Below are 15,612 nucleotides of genomic sequence, written 5' to 3'. Positions count from 1 at the left end.
GGTGATGGTATTTTGAAACTGATGTGATTTTATTAATTAGTTTTGTGATATGTTTTAAGAGTACCTTATAGCATGTTGTTTAGTTAGCCCAAAGGTGACTTTACAATGATGCATCAAGGCTCTTACTGTAATGAAGCTCATATGGTTCCGAGCTTAATTATGTATTGTCTAATTAATAGCTCATATTAATTAGAAAGATTTGATATCATCTATTGACTGCATGCTATCTGTTTGGATGATAATTAAATAAAATGTACTATTTCATGTTTCCACAGTTTTGAGTGCCTCCTCTATTTCAAGTCAATTATCTGCTATTGAAACTTTGACTGGGAATAATTATGTGAGATGGAAACGAGACGTAGAAATTGCTCTTGGTCTTTTGGGATTGGATTTTGTCCTAGAAGACCAACCTTCAAAACCTACTGATAAGAGCACTGCCGAATATGTGGCTGAATATCAAGAGTGGGATAGGGCAAACAGACTTTGTCTAAAGATTATCAAGCGTTCTATATCAGATTCCATTATGGGAGCTATTCCAGACAGTGATAATGCTAAGCAATTTTTGGGTGCCATAGGACAAAGGTTTGTTGAATCCGATAAAGCTGAAACTAGAGACCTGATGGATAGACTGATGAGTATGAAATATGATGGTTGTAGTGGAGTTAGGGAGTATATTATGAAAATGATACATATATCCTCTAAGCTAGAAGCCCTCAAAATTCTCATTGCTGAGCCTTTTCTGGTTTATCATGTTCTTAATAGTCTTCCTAGCCAGTTTAATCAGCTAAAGGTAGCTTACAATGCCCAGCGAGATAAATGGGATTTAAATGATTTGATAGTAGTATGTGCCCAAGAAGAGTGTAGGATGCGTCGTGAGACCGTTGAAACTGTGCAATTAGCTTTTCAACCTCAACAGAACAAGGGGTCTTTTCATAATCATAAGTCTAAGTTCCACAAGGGAAATAAGTCACACCGAAATCAGCACAGTAAAAGGTTTGAAAGTCAGACTTCTGGTGGTCCTAAAGAAACTGTGAAGAAAAATGATCAGTGCAAGTTTTGTAAGAAGAAGGGTCATTGGCAAAAGGATTGTTTTAAGTTTAAAGTTTGGTTGGAGAAGAAGAAGAAGAACTCGACAGGTACCCCATTGGTCTTAGTTTGTTTTGAGTCTTCTTTAGTAGATGTGCCTTTAAATTCTTGGTGGATAGACTCAGGTGCAAGTATTCATATTGCGAATTCCTTGCAGGGGTTCGTAAGCAAACGGAGGCCAAGTGAGAATGAAGTAAGCTTATGCGTTGGGAATGGAGTTCAAGTGAAGGTCGAGTTTATAGGAGTAGTAAAGTTATCTTTGGAGTCTGGTTTTTCTCTTGTTTTGGAGAACACAGTTTTTGTACCGTCAATGAGACGGAATTTGATTTCTATATCAAAACTTGATGAATCTGGTTTTTCTTTTAAGTTTGGCAATGGAAAAGTTGAATTGTTCTATGATTCCCGTTTGGTTGGAAATGGTCTTTTGTGTGATGGTTTATATAGAATGACTTTGGCTTCTTTTGGTGAAGTCTCTTGTGTTACCAATGTAGCGAAGAAAATGTCTTTAATCCGTGAATCATCTTCTATGTTGTGGCATAAGAGATTAGGACATATTTCAAAGGAAAGAATGGAGAGATTGGTAAAAGTTGAAATACTTCATTCTCTTGATTTTTCAGATTTTAACACATGTGTGGACTGTATAAGAGGAAAGCTGACTAAATCCACAAGAAAGGGTTCTACTAGGAGTGACGGTATTTTGGAATTAATACATACCGACATTAGTGAACCTTTATCTTCTACCATATGTGGGAATAAGTACTTCATAACTTTCATTGATGATTTCTCACGCTATGGATATGTTTACCTGATTAATGATAAATCTCTAGCTCTTGAAAAATTTAAGATATTCAAAATGGAAGTAGAAAATCAATGTGGGAAAAGTATTAAAGTTGTAAGATCTGACCGAGGAGGCGAGTATTATGGGAAGTATGATGAGTCTGGTCAAAACATGGGCGATTTTGCAAAATTTTTACAAGGGTGTGGAATAGTGCCTCAATACACCATGCCAGGAACACCCGAGCAGAATGGTGTCTTTGAAAGACGAAATCGGACTCTAAAGGACATGGTTAGGAGTATGATGAGCAGAACAAATTTGCCAGAATATCTATGGGGTGAAGCTTTGAAAACTGCTATGTACATTTTAAATAGGGTTCCCAGTAAAGCTGTTTCAAAAACTCCTTTTGAATTGTGGACAGGCCGTAAGCCAAGTTTGGCTCATTTCAGAGTTTGGAGATGTCCAGCTGAGGTTAGGATTTATAATCCTCTTGAAAAGAAACTAGACCCAAAATCTACTCCTGGTTATTTTATTGGATACCCAGATAGATCAAAAGGATATAAGTTCTATTGTCCTAATCGTGGCACCAGAATTGTTGAGTCCATTACTGCAAAATTTCTGGAAAATGATGTTGGTGTCAGTGGGAGTTCTGTATTGAAGGAGTTATTTGCTGATCCTAATCCAGTTGTTGTTCCAGTTCCTGTTATACAGGAAAGAGCTGTTTCTCCGCCAATTGAGATTGTTAGTGAAGAACCTGAACAACAAGAAGAAATTCCAATAATGGTAGAGTCAGTTTCTGAGCCACAAGTCAGAAGATCTCAAAGAGAGAGAAGGTCAGCATTGCCTAATGATTACATTGTCTATTTGTTAGAAAGTGATTTTAATATTGGGCATGTAGTTGATCCTGTTACTTTTAAGCAAGCCTTGACATGTTCTGAGTCAGATAAGTGGTTAAGTGCTATGGAAGATGAAATGAATTCTATGGAAAATAATAGAGTCTGGGAACTTGTTGAACTTCCTCCAGATGCTAAAGCTATTGACAACAAATGGATTTTCAAAAGTAAATTAGACTCGAAAGGGAATGTTGAACGAAAGAAGGCAAGATTAGTTGCGAAAGGGTTCACTCAGCGGGAAGGCATTGACTATAATGAAACTTTTTCACCAGTTTCGTCTAAAGATTCTTTTAGAATTATCCTGGCACTCGTGGCGCACTATGATTTGGAGCTTCATCAGATGGATGTAAAGACATCTTTTTTGAATGGAGCTCTTTATGAAGAAGTTTATATGAGACAATCTGAAGGTTTTGTTGAGAAGGGAAAAGAAAACTTGGTTTGTAAGTTAAATAAATCCTTATATGGCCTGAAGCAAGCGTCTCGACAGTGGTATTTGAAGTTTGATGAGGTTGTAACTTCGCTTGGTTTTGTTGAAAATGCAGTGGACCAGTGTATATATCGCAAGACCAGTGGGAGAAACTTTATTTTTCTTATTCTGTACGTAGATGACATTTTGCTTGCCAGCAGTGACTTGGGACTACTTCATGAAACAAAGAAAATGTTATTTGCTAATTTTGAGATGAAAGATCTGGGAGAAGCTTCTTTTGTACTTGGCATTGAAATATGTCGTGATAGAGCTCGTGGTTTGTTGGGGCTTTCTCAGAAGGCTTATATACGGCGTGTACTGCAAAGATTTGAAATGCATAACTGTGCACCTGGTGATGTACCAATCATAAAAGGAGATAAGTTCAACAAAACTCAATGTCCCAAGAATGAACTTGAAAGGGAATCTGTAAAGAACATACCATATGCTAGTGCTGTGGGGAGTTTGATGTATGCTCAAGTTTGCACTAGACCAGATATTGCCTATGCAGTTAGTGTTCTTAGCAGGTTTCAGTCGAATCCAGGGCAAGAGCATTGGAAAGCAGCTAAGAAAGTTATGAGATACTTGAAGAAAACTGAAGGTTACATGCTCACATTCCAGCGTTCAAATCACCTTGAGGTGGTAGGCTACTCAGATTCTGATTTTGCTGGATGTCAAGATGATTTGAAATCGACCTCAGGTTATGTTTTTATTTTAGCTGGGGGTGCTATTTCTTGGAAGAGTGTTAAGCAAACTCTGGTGGCATCTTCTACTATGCAAGCTGAATTTGTGGCATGTTATGGAGCTACCGTCCAAGCTGTTTGGTTAAGAAACTTTATTTCTGAATTGAAAGTTGTTGATTCCATCTCAAGGCCAATTACTATTTATTGTGATAATAGTGCAGCGGTATTCTTTTCAAAGAATAATAATAGTTCTAGTGGATCCAAGCACATTGACATCAAGTATTTGGTGGTCAGAGATAGAGTTAAAGAAGGGCAGATAAAGATAGAGCATGTTAATACAGAGGCGATGATTGCAGATCTTTTGACTAAGGGACTCGCTCCTAAAGTTTTTAAAACACATGTTACTAATATGGGTATTGTGGAAACTTTTGATGTTTTTGGTTAGTGGGAGTTACTTATGTAAAAAGAACTACGTTTTGGCTTGATCCCTTTACAGGGTACGTAGGTAACCCATTTGTTTTAGGGTGCAGCCCCTTTCCAATAATAATAAATCTCCCCTATTCATACACTAAGTTTTTGAGCATGCATTTGGCTTATGTCTTTTATTATAATATCATTATGATCTCGAGATATATGGGCAAAAGACATAAGATGAGTCTCTTTTAGAGACATGGCTTCATTTTGAAGCATTATGAGGACTGATATGAATTAGCACAGCTTTTGATCACATTGATGCTAAGTTCATACTACATACTACCACATTGGTCGGAGGATGGGGATCCATGTCGATAAGGATATTAGCATTTGTAGCTGTGGAGTGGTCTTACATCGTTTAAGTGGTGTAACGATTTCCATGTTCGATGTTGATATTCTTATTGGACCGGATCGTGTTTTCTAAGGTGCTATCAATTGAGCTATGTATTTGTGTGGCCACTTTTGTAGTCTAACCCGAGAGTCATTTTTATTTTTTATTTTTATTTTTATTTTTTTAAAAACAAGTTTTATTTTATAGCAATCAATGTTTGCCCAAGTGGGAGAATGTTAGATTATTTTAAATATGGGCTTCATTTGATTGCACATTTTATAAAACGGGTTAGACATATATATATAGCTCACAATGATATTTTGTTTTAACCCACTATGTTGAGTGATCATTTGGGGTTTGTTGCACCTTAGTAATATAGGATTATATCCTATTTATATTGTGGTATAATTACGTATGTAGGCCTGGAAAACCAAGGGCCTTGTTTATGGAATTTGTATAGACCCATATTAATTTGAGTCTTTAATGGGTGGACTCCATTAGTTTTCTTTTATAAGAGGCTAGGTCCCTCCTCCTCTCCATATGTCCATTGGCTTGCCCCATTGATAGCTGATATTTTGTGAGGAGCAAGGAGGAGAAGATCTGTCTATATGCATTCTGGAAACATGGCTTCCGCAGGTATATTTTCACAATTTTCGTTTTCAATATTGCTATTTTAGATTCTGATTTCTAGCATGTATTTTCGTGTATTTTTACAGAATTACCTTAGTAACTTTACTTATGTATGTCTCCCTATAGTTAGAAGCACAATTATGTTGTAGGTGAGAACACTTAATCCCTCAATGCTATCTATAAACTTCTGTGCTGGTTTGGATTCAGATATGAGATGAGATAGTTTTAGATGAAAGATGAAAATTAAAAAAATATTATTAGAATATTATTTTTTAATATTATTATTGTTTTGAAATTTGAAAAAGTTGAATTGGGATTTAAAAAAGTTGAATTGTTTAGTATATTTTGTGTGAGAATTTGAAAAAATTTTAATGATGAGATAAGATGAAATGAAATACAATCTGAATCCGAACGGGACCTTAAAGGTACTCATGTCCCACTATGACTCATTAATTAAGTGATAATATTTGAACTAATCTAAACCCATTAGAATATGAGTGTGTGAGATATAGAGTTTTAATAAAGGAAAAATATATGCATCAGCCTATAGCCGCTGCACACCCGTGTATCGAGGGTTGAAAAAAAAAAAATATTACGTGAGGTGTGCTGCGGCTGTAGGCTAATGCCCATCATTCCTCTTTAATAGAAAAGCTATTACATTCTCTCAATATGCCCATAAAATAACATTTTTCATTTATGGGTTCATTACAAGAAATTAACACACATTTATTTCAGGAAAACTTTCCTAACTCAGAATACATTATATGAGTTCCGTAATATCAATGTCCAATCAACTATCACTGCGAGTCCTGTTGGTTCTCTTTTATATAACTAACAAATTTTCTTTCATGTACCACAATACCAATAACTTAATTTAACACGATCTTTAATTGAGATAATTAAGACGAATATAGTACGTCAGATTGTAAATGTATCTTTCTTATAAAATAAATTTAACAAATTCTATAAAATTACGTCAGTTTGTAGGTTGATTTTATATAAATATATAATGGTTGGATTAGAAACGTTGAACTACTTTGTCTATTTGTCATTTCATTATCGTTTGGTAGTTGAGACTTAACTTCAAGCTGGACCCTTTTTGTTTTGTTTGTCTTGTTTTTTAAACAAACATTGATGATCGGTATTCCTTACCAATCAACTCTCATTGGGGTGGGAAAGTGCAGAAGGTATATCGTTTCTTTCCCTCTCAGTTTGGCCAAAAACCATCAAAACAGTTAAAATTGATCTCCTTGCCTATTTGTTGACTTCAGAATGCTGATAATTGCACGTACGGGCCGGAGTTTTATGGGGATGAAAAGAATATTGGAGGGCAAAAGAGTACCCTTTCCCTCTGTCTTTTTCATCTGTGCAAAGCTGATCTTGTGTATCAAACATTTTCTTTTTTTAAAACCTCCTTCCATACTCCCATGTCCATATATATAAATATATATATATATATATATATATATATATAGTTTTTACTTTTTTTGGTAGTTTTTTCACATCTAGCTTGGAATGGTCCATCTATTGCCTTCCAATATCGTAAGCGTCGCACTCGTCAGTCCATTCAAGTAATCATCCTTGACTGTCGAATGTCGATTCTTCAATTCTATTTCTACCAATTAAGAAGCGCCACTCAAAGGCTAGCATGTGAAGTTGTCGATCTATTTCTAATCCTCAATCAACCCAGATGCTACCAGAGGATTTAGAGGCAGTGCCGGACCCATGTTGTAGTAAGGGGGGCCATGGCCAATACTTTTTGAAATCATAAAATGCCCGTAAATTTTATACGTAATTCTATAAATATAGAAAATGACACCTTCAAAAAAATTTATAATCTCTGTATGCTCTTTAAAATTATATAAAATTTTAATATATCTAGAAATGTCTCTATAATATTTTTTATAGTCTCAAAATTTTGTTTAATTTCTATATATTATCTATTTACAAGGATGAGGCTTCTCGAAAATTAAAATTAAAACTAAGTCTAGGAAAAATAAAAAACTTATTGATATGGATCCCAAAGTTTTTTGTTATACAATATTGAGTTTCTTAATATGGAATCTAAAGTGAAAATACAAGAAAAATTATTTAAGGTTGATGATCTATATAAAAAATAGTTTGTAGTCATGTTTTTATGATTTTTTAATCTCTTTTTAATTTACATAAGAGAAATGATGTTTGCAGTCTTAGGATCATATGCAAACCCCGCTCACTTCCTTTAAAAAAAGTAGATAAATCTATAACTCACATAGAAAAAAAAATTATTTTTTTTAATGGTGGATCTCACTTTTATTTTTCAAAGGAAATACATAGAGTTTGCACACCTAAGATTATATTTACCATTACCCTTTACATAAATGTGTCACACAGTAAAAAATTTGGCCCCTCTCAACACATGAATTATTGGTTCAGCCACTATATAAATTTTAGAGGCGTCAAATCTTTTAGATCTAACCCTACCTAGTACCCCTCGATGTGTATACCTTACACACCGATATATACTATTGCAAGTCGGTCCACCCAATGTTGGCTATTTCTCTATCTTACCGTTTTTTCAAACTTAAGAGGAAAAAGAAGAGAAAGTGGGTGACTCTATCGATCAATTAGTTTAGAAGATCAACAAAATAGTCTCACTCAATTTACTACAATCTCTAACAGCAACACCACGGCCCGCAAGTGATAATACTACGTCAAAACTACCATAGAAGGTGGCTCCACCTAGATATTTCCAAGATCTATAGGTCCTAATTTATGTGGTTTTTCAGTTTTTTGAAGAAGAGAAATGCAGCCACAAAAAAATTTTCATAAAAATAAACTCATAAATTGACGTAACTTGATGTGATTGTTTAGATTGTAAAACTATTTTTTTTATTATAAAACAGTTCTAATGTATTATATAAAATTATACTAATTAGTAGATTTACTTTTGTGAGATCGTTTTATGCATGCATGTAACATGACTTCTCTTTGAAGAATTGTGCTGGCTATAATAATATGTATCTTGGGGTTTCCACCTCTCATTCATGTATCCAGTAAACTTACTTTATTAATATATTATTTGCCTACTTATTAAAGAAAAAAAAAAAGAATTAACATTAGGGTGGGAGCTGTACATGACCCACATAACCCACATATACTTAACCCTCAGTCACCCACACGCGCGCATTTGATCGAACTACATATTTATTTAAACAAGAGGATACATATATACAGCGTTCGCTGGCTGGAGCTTCCATGGAATTAGCATGAAAATGCTTGCATGATTCTTATTGATCTTTGAGGTTGAAAATTCGGAATAAGTATTTCTTACCGAACAAAAAAGAATTAACGCTCAAGTGATCACCCTAGGTTAGTCTCTTGATTCTGCTTTCACAACTTCAAAGACCGGCCACTCCACCCACCACATACACATTTTTCACGCTTTCTTTCCAATCAAGGACGAAAACTAGCTGATTAGGAAAAAAGGACGAAAACTAGCTATATATACTGTTTATTACTGTTTATCAACAGTAATAAACAGTAAATCAACTCTTTTTTTTTTTCTATTGCTATTCATCAATAATATGATAAACAGTAATGAACCATAAATAGTTTTTTCTTTTTGTCCGTGTGAATGCCAATGTGCGACATAATACCGCAATCGTGCGTAGGGAATGAAAGAGAGAGGAAGAAAGAAAAAGTGAAAAAAAATGTTGATTTTTGAGTTTTAAATGAACAATAAAGAAGCTGTTTTTTTTTTCTTCGCATATCTTATTACTGTTTATTATATCATACACTAAAAATCAACTTTAATTTATAAAATACTAATTTTTCATCATTAAATAAATGATGAAATTTTACTGTACATTTTTAAGAGAAAAAAACTATCTAATTAATTTGAATTTTTAATATAATTTAAATTTCATAATAAATATTGAACATAAATAAATAATAATTTTATTCTTATACATTAGACTATTTTAATATTCGAAATTACACTTTATTTTTTTCTTCAATTTGACAGATGTGGCAAACGTGCTTTTCTTTATCAATTAGAAAATCTTACGTCATACAGGATTTTACACAAGTACTACTAATTTCAAAGTAACCAAGTTTGATCAAATGGTAAAAATTTAAATACTGATTTAAATTAATTTAAAATAGATAATTAACATATAAATATCATATCATAAATAAATTATCAAATTTAATTTATAAAATACTAATATTTCATCATTAAATAAATGATCAAATTTTGTTAAATATTTTAAAAAAAGTATAACTATATAAATAATTAGAGTTTTAACATAATTTAAATATGATAATATTCTTAATTAACTAAAGAGAACTGCTACAACTAATGAAAAAGTAGTCCGAAAATATGTCCTGAATGTATATTTCATTTTTTTATTTTTATTTTCTTTATTTTCATGTATTTTTTTAATCATCATAAATATTTTTAGAAAAATAAAAAATTTACAACATTATTAAAAAAAATACTTCCTCAATCACTAGATAAAAAAAATAAAAAAGAAAATTAGCAAACGTCCCTTGGACGTTGCCTACTGCTAATATATATATATATATATATATATATATATACTAGTGGTGGCTAACGTGCAAAGCACGTTTGCCATGTCTGGTTAATTAAATAAATAAATAAATAATAATTTCTAATATTAAAATAATTTAATATATATGAATAAAATTATTATTTATTTATATTCATCATTTATTATAGAATTTAGATTATATTCAGTAATTTATTAAATTATATTCATCATCTATTAAAAATATTCAGTAAAACTTTATCATTTATTTAATGATGAAAAAATAATATTTTATAAATTAAAATTGATTTTAAGTGTATGATAAAATATTATTCTCTTAAAAATATTCAGTAAAATTTTATCTTTTACTTAATGATGAAAAATTAATATTTTATAAATTAAAGTTAATTTTAAGTGTATGGTAAAACATTTATATTTTAGTTATTTGTTTTATGTTAGTTTAAATCAATATTTAAACTTCTATCGTTAGATTAAATCTGAAGAATAAAGATGAAGGGTTGTAATTTAAAACCTAAAAACTAACATTTTCCCCGTGCACGTTTGTCTAATTTAATTAATTAAGAATATTATCATATTTAAATTATGTTAAAATTTTAATTATTTACATAATTTTAATGTCTTAAAAATATTTAGTAAAATTTTATTATTGTTTAAATTTTATTATTTAGTAAATTAGTTTAAATTAATGTTTAAATTTCTATTGTTAGATCAAATCTAAAAATTTAAAATGAAGAATTGAGATTAATTTCTTAAAAATATTTAATAAAATTTTATTATTTATTTAATTTATTTCAATATTTTTAATTAAATTAATATTTATGTATATTTTAATCAGTATTTTAATTTTTTATTGTTAAATCATTTTGAAGATCCCAAAATGAAAGAAGTGAATAAATTCCTATATATTTTCTTTTCTCCCACACTTTTCCCTCCCCTCTCTCTCTCCTCCCTCGGCTCACGCGTACGCGGTACGCTGCCTCTCCTCCCAGCCGAATCTTCGTCTGCCCAGCCCGACGCCGCCGTGCGTCGGTGAGCCTCACCGCCTCTTCCACCGGCACCACCTCACTCCGGCGAGTCTTCCCACACCGGTCTCCCTCTCTCACGCTCTCTCTTCCTCTCTCTCGGCTGTGCACAGCGCGAATGGGTTTGATACTGCTGCGCCGCCGTACGCCATCCTCCGGCGCCACCACCTCCATGGTAGTCTCGTCTCCCACCGGCCATCCCCCTCCAGCGAGCTCGGCCTCCATCTCCGTGCCGTTTGCTCCCACGAACGCCCATATCCTCCGGCCTCACGGACGCCCATATCTCCTTGTGGTATTTTTGTTTTGTCTCTGTGGTTTTCGTTCGAGGATGCAGAGAGGGACGAGATTTGCGGTTTTGTGATTTTGCCTTGTGGTGATTTTGTTAATTTGTGGTATTTTTGTGAAGATTTTAGGATGATTTTATGATTTTACCGTGTATTTTTGTGATGATTTTATGGAGGATTTGCTGTGGTTTTGCTTCGGTTTGTGATTTGTGACGAGATTTGTGATTTTGCCGTGTGATTTTGTGATTTTGCCGTGTGAGAGAGGGACGCGGTCTTGCTTGATTTTGCCGTGGTTTTGGTTTTGGTTTTGGACGGCACTATTCACTCCTGTTCATCTTTATACACGCTTTTAAGTAATAGGAAGATATAGCTAGTTGTAAATGGTAACATATATGCAATGAACCTAACATTGATCGACAATTAATATGATTTCCAATCTTTTTTGTTTTCTTGATACATTAAAGAAGCTTATCTTTCTTCACAAATACAGCTCCATAAATTTTTTGTGTACGAGACAGCTAGCAAAAAGACTTGGAAAAAAACTAGGAGAAAATGAACAAAACTGCATGGTGATGATGCGAATCAGTATGGATAATATAGCTAGATCGATAAAGAGTCTGAAAAGGGAGAGATAGCTGCATGCTTATGATTAAAATTCGTGAGCACTCCCACCCACTACATGCATTATTTGGGAGGTCTGAAACGCTTTGGCCGTTTTCGATTGTTCACAAGTCCAAGTTGGAATATTAAAATATGTAATTAGTTAATGATAGCTCCGTCGTCTGCAACTTAACCAAAATGGCCCAAATCGGTGCAAGGCAAGGCCGATCCTTTTCCCACGCACGCACAAAGCACTTCGGCATGAGAGCATCATGAGTTGCAGGTTGGCGTTTCTGTAAGAGTTCTATTTGAATTCTATGTCCCACTCACCCATATCTGATAGAGTTTTAAATAGTTGTTAGAGTTATAATGAGATTGAAACTCCTAAGAGATAAGATTAACTCTTATATCTAATTATAGTCTGACTCAAAGACTTAGATTTCATGATGACCAGAAATCTATAAATATGACTGAAGGGTTAGAGGGTTCTCACCTACAACATTAGAGTGCCTCTAGCCATCGGGAGACACTAGTGAGGCGAAGTTGCTAGGGTAATCCTTCTCTCATAGCTAGATTCATTTCTTCATCAAACAGATGGAGAAATGTACGTCTTTTACTATTATTGTTTATTATTGTGGATCATACAAAATCAAAGATCCATTTATTAATGTTCATGTTAAAATATCTAACATGTGGTATCAGAGACTGGTTGATAGATTTTTTATGATCCCGATAAAATATACAGTGAATATGTGTTTTCGTATATTGTGATTTTATCATATTGCGAAAAATTAAAAATATTAGTTTTACGATCTGGAAGAGAAATTTTATGATGATGTTTTCAACATTGATTATGTGTTATATGAAATTACGATGCACTAATAACCATTAATGTATTTCGGTTTTGGTGTGCCTATTTCTTCTATTACCATAATTTGTATATGCCTTTGTTGAGTGAATTTCATCTATTGTATACTTTGCTGCGTTTGAGGAATTGCACAAAACCAACTGTTGTGTTGTGTTAGTGGAGGAAGAAGGTTGAGGAACTGCTGTGTGTGGGTAGAGTACTGTGTGTGGTGGTTGGTGCCACCGTGCCAATGGCTCAACGCATACGGCGGCGTAAAGGGGCGGCGCAAGGGGCTGTAAAGCTCGAATGGGTGTCGTCCCTGCCTGAGTAAAGTCCCGCCGATTAAGGTAGGATGGCGCTGCGAGGAGGCTGAGAACCTCCTCGCCAGCATCTCTGTAACGACGGCAGAGGGCTCTCAAGCCCACTGGCTGCAGCGGTCTGTGGAGAAAAACGAAAAAAAAAATTTAACTTTAAGTGGAGGTGGACATCGGCGGCGAGATGAGGCTGGGGATACCATACCGTCTCTTCCTCACCGGTGACGTCCACCGTTGCACCAAACCGAAGGAGGTGCGGCGCTGGAAGCTTAACGCCTTAAGGAAGAAGAAGAAGAAACCGCAAGGGTTTTCTTCTGATTTGTAAAGGGCCTGGGCCGTGGGCCTTGGCCCAGCCCGAGAGAAAGGCCCATCTCGGAAAAGAATAATAAAAAAAAAAAAAACAAAATCGAATTGGGCCTGAAGGCCCTGTACAGTAGGCCCGAATTCAGGCCTACTGTGTTAACCAGCCTCAACACTGAATAGGGTTTCGGCCTGGGTTACTGTACCGGTCTGGTCCAGACCCGGACTGGCCAGATTATTATTTTAATATTATTTATTAAAAAAAAAATCTGGAGTTTATTTTCTGTTATAGACATGTATTAAATTTTATTAACATGTTATTGTTGGTATAAAATTGAATTTTATACATGTTATTATTGTTAAGGACATGTATTAAATTTATTAACATGTTATTATTATATACATGTATTAATTAGATTTTATCCATATTATTAAATACATGTATGAATTTTTTATTTTGGCTATTATTATGTCATGCATATTTTATCCAATATAGGGCAAATGATTTTCTTCAAAAATTAAGAAAATATTGGTTGCCCAAAGGTACAAAATTTTCTTAATTTTTATGATAAATCATTAAACCCATAGTAAGGTGGATATGATGAAGTGAACAATTTGTGTGTCAAGATCTACTCCCAAAGGAGGGTCTTGATGACACTTCTAGTTCATCCATCAAAAGTAAAGAGTGGAGGGAACACTTTGTATATCAGAGTTTACTCCCAAAGGAGAATTTTGATGATACAACTAGTTCATCCACATAATTTAATACTGGTGAGAACACTTTGTGTATTAAGATCTACTCCCAAAGGAAGGTCTTGATGATACTATTAGTTTATCCATAATTGTTTAAATTCTGATTATTATTTATAAGTGTCTAACTCAAAGCATTATGTGATAAAATTTTCTTGCAGTAAGCGTATCTACATCGTTACACTCACAAATTCATCTGTTCCTGTTTTAACTGGCTCTAATTTTTTTGAATGGGTTGAGCGAGTTAGGTTCACCTTGGGAGTCCTTGACTTGAACTCATCATTTACGAGTCCAAAACCACCACCCATCACTGAGAATAGTGACAGAGATCAGATAGAGTCATATAAACAATGAGAGAGATCAAATAGGCTGAGTTTGATGTTCATGAAAATGACCATAGCTGAAAATATAAAAAATTCACTCCCTAGTGCTGAGGAAGCCCAAATTTTTTTGAAAAATGCTGAGGAGAGGTTTAGGTCCGCAGATAAATCTTTAGCAGGAACACTTATGGCTAGACTTACCACCATAAAATACGATGGTGCTAAAGGAATGCAAGAGCATATCCTTGAAATGACCAATATTGCCGCTAGATTACAAACCCTTGGAATGAAAGTTGAGGAGTCCTTCATTGTTCAGTTTATTCTGAACTCATTGCCACCTCAGTATGGTCCATTCCAGATGCATTATAATTCTATTAAAGACAAATAGAATGTGAATGAGTTGGCAAGTATGGTAGTTCAGGAAGAAGTGAGACTGAAACAACAAAGACATTACTTTGTTAATTTTGTGACCAAAGAAGCTGGAAAGAAAAAGCACCAGTATGGCAAGATGAAATGAATTGGACCACTGAAAGGAAAGCAGCCTGAGAAAGTTAATCAGGTTCAACATAACAGTAGCAAATGCTACTTTTGTGGGAAGCATGGACACATGAAAGCTGAGTGTCCGAAACGTAAGGCTTGGTTTGAAAAGAAAGGTAAGTCACTTGCCTTTGTATGTTTTGAATCAAACCTTGTAAATGTTCCCACTAACTCTTGGTGGCTAGATTCAGGTGCTAATGTTCATATTTCTATAACCATGCAGGGATACCTTACAAGCCAAACACCAAGCCCTAGTGAACGATTTATCTTTATGGAAAATGATAATAAGGCTGAAGTTTTAGCCATAGGAACTTTTCGTTTAATTTTGAGTACCGGTCAATATTTAGACCTTTATAACACAGTATATGTGCCTTCTGTGAGGCGTAATTTGATTTCCTTATCCAGACTAGATACTGATGGTTATTTTTTTTCGTTCCATAATGGTAGTTTCAATTTGTTTCGAAATGATTTATTTATTGATTCTGGGTTTCTTTCCGATGGTCTTTATCGACTTTGCCTCGATAATACATTTATTAAAAAAAACCTATACCCAGTACCATGAAACATGTATTGGAACTAAAAGAAACATTATGAATGAAAATTCTTATGACTTGTGGCATAAAAGATTGGGGCATATCTCCAAAGAACGATTACAAAGATTAGTAAAAGAAGGGATACTTCCGCATCTTGATTTTACTAATTTTGAAGTGTGTGTGGATTGCATTAAAGGAAAGCAAACCAAACATACTA

Source organism: Juglans regia, chromosome 13, assembly GCF_001411555.2.
Source record: "Juglans regia cultivar Chandler chromosome 13, Walnut 2.0, whole genome shotgun sequence".
NCBI classification, from domain to species: Eukaryota; Viridiplantae; Streptophyta; class Magnoliopsida; order Fagales; family Juglandaceae; genus Juglans; species Juglans regia.
The sequence above is the reverse complement of the archived record's forward strand: the minus strand, read 5'-3'. Positions refer to the sequence as shown.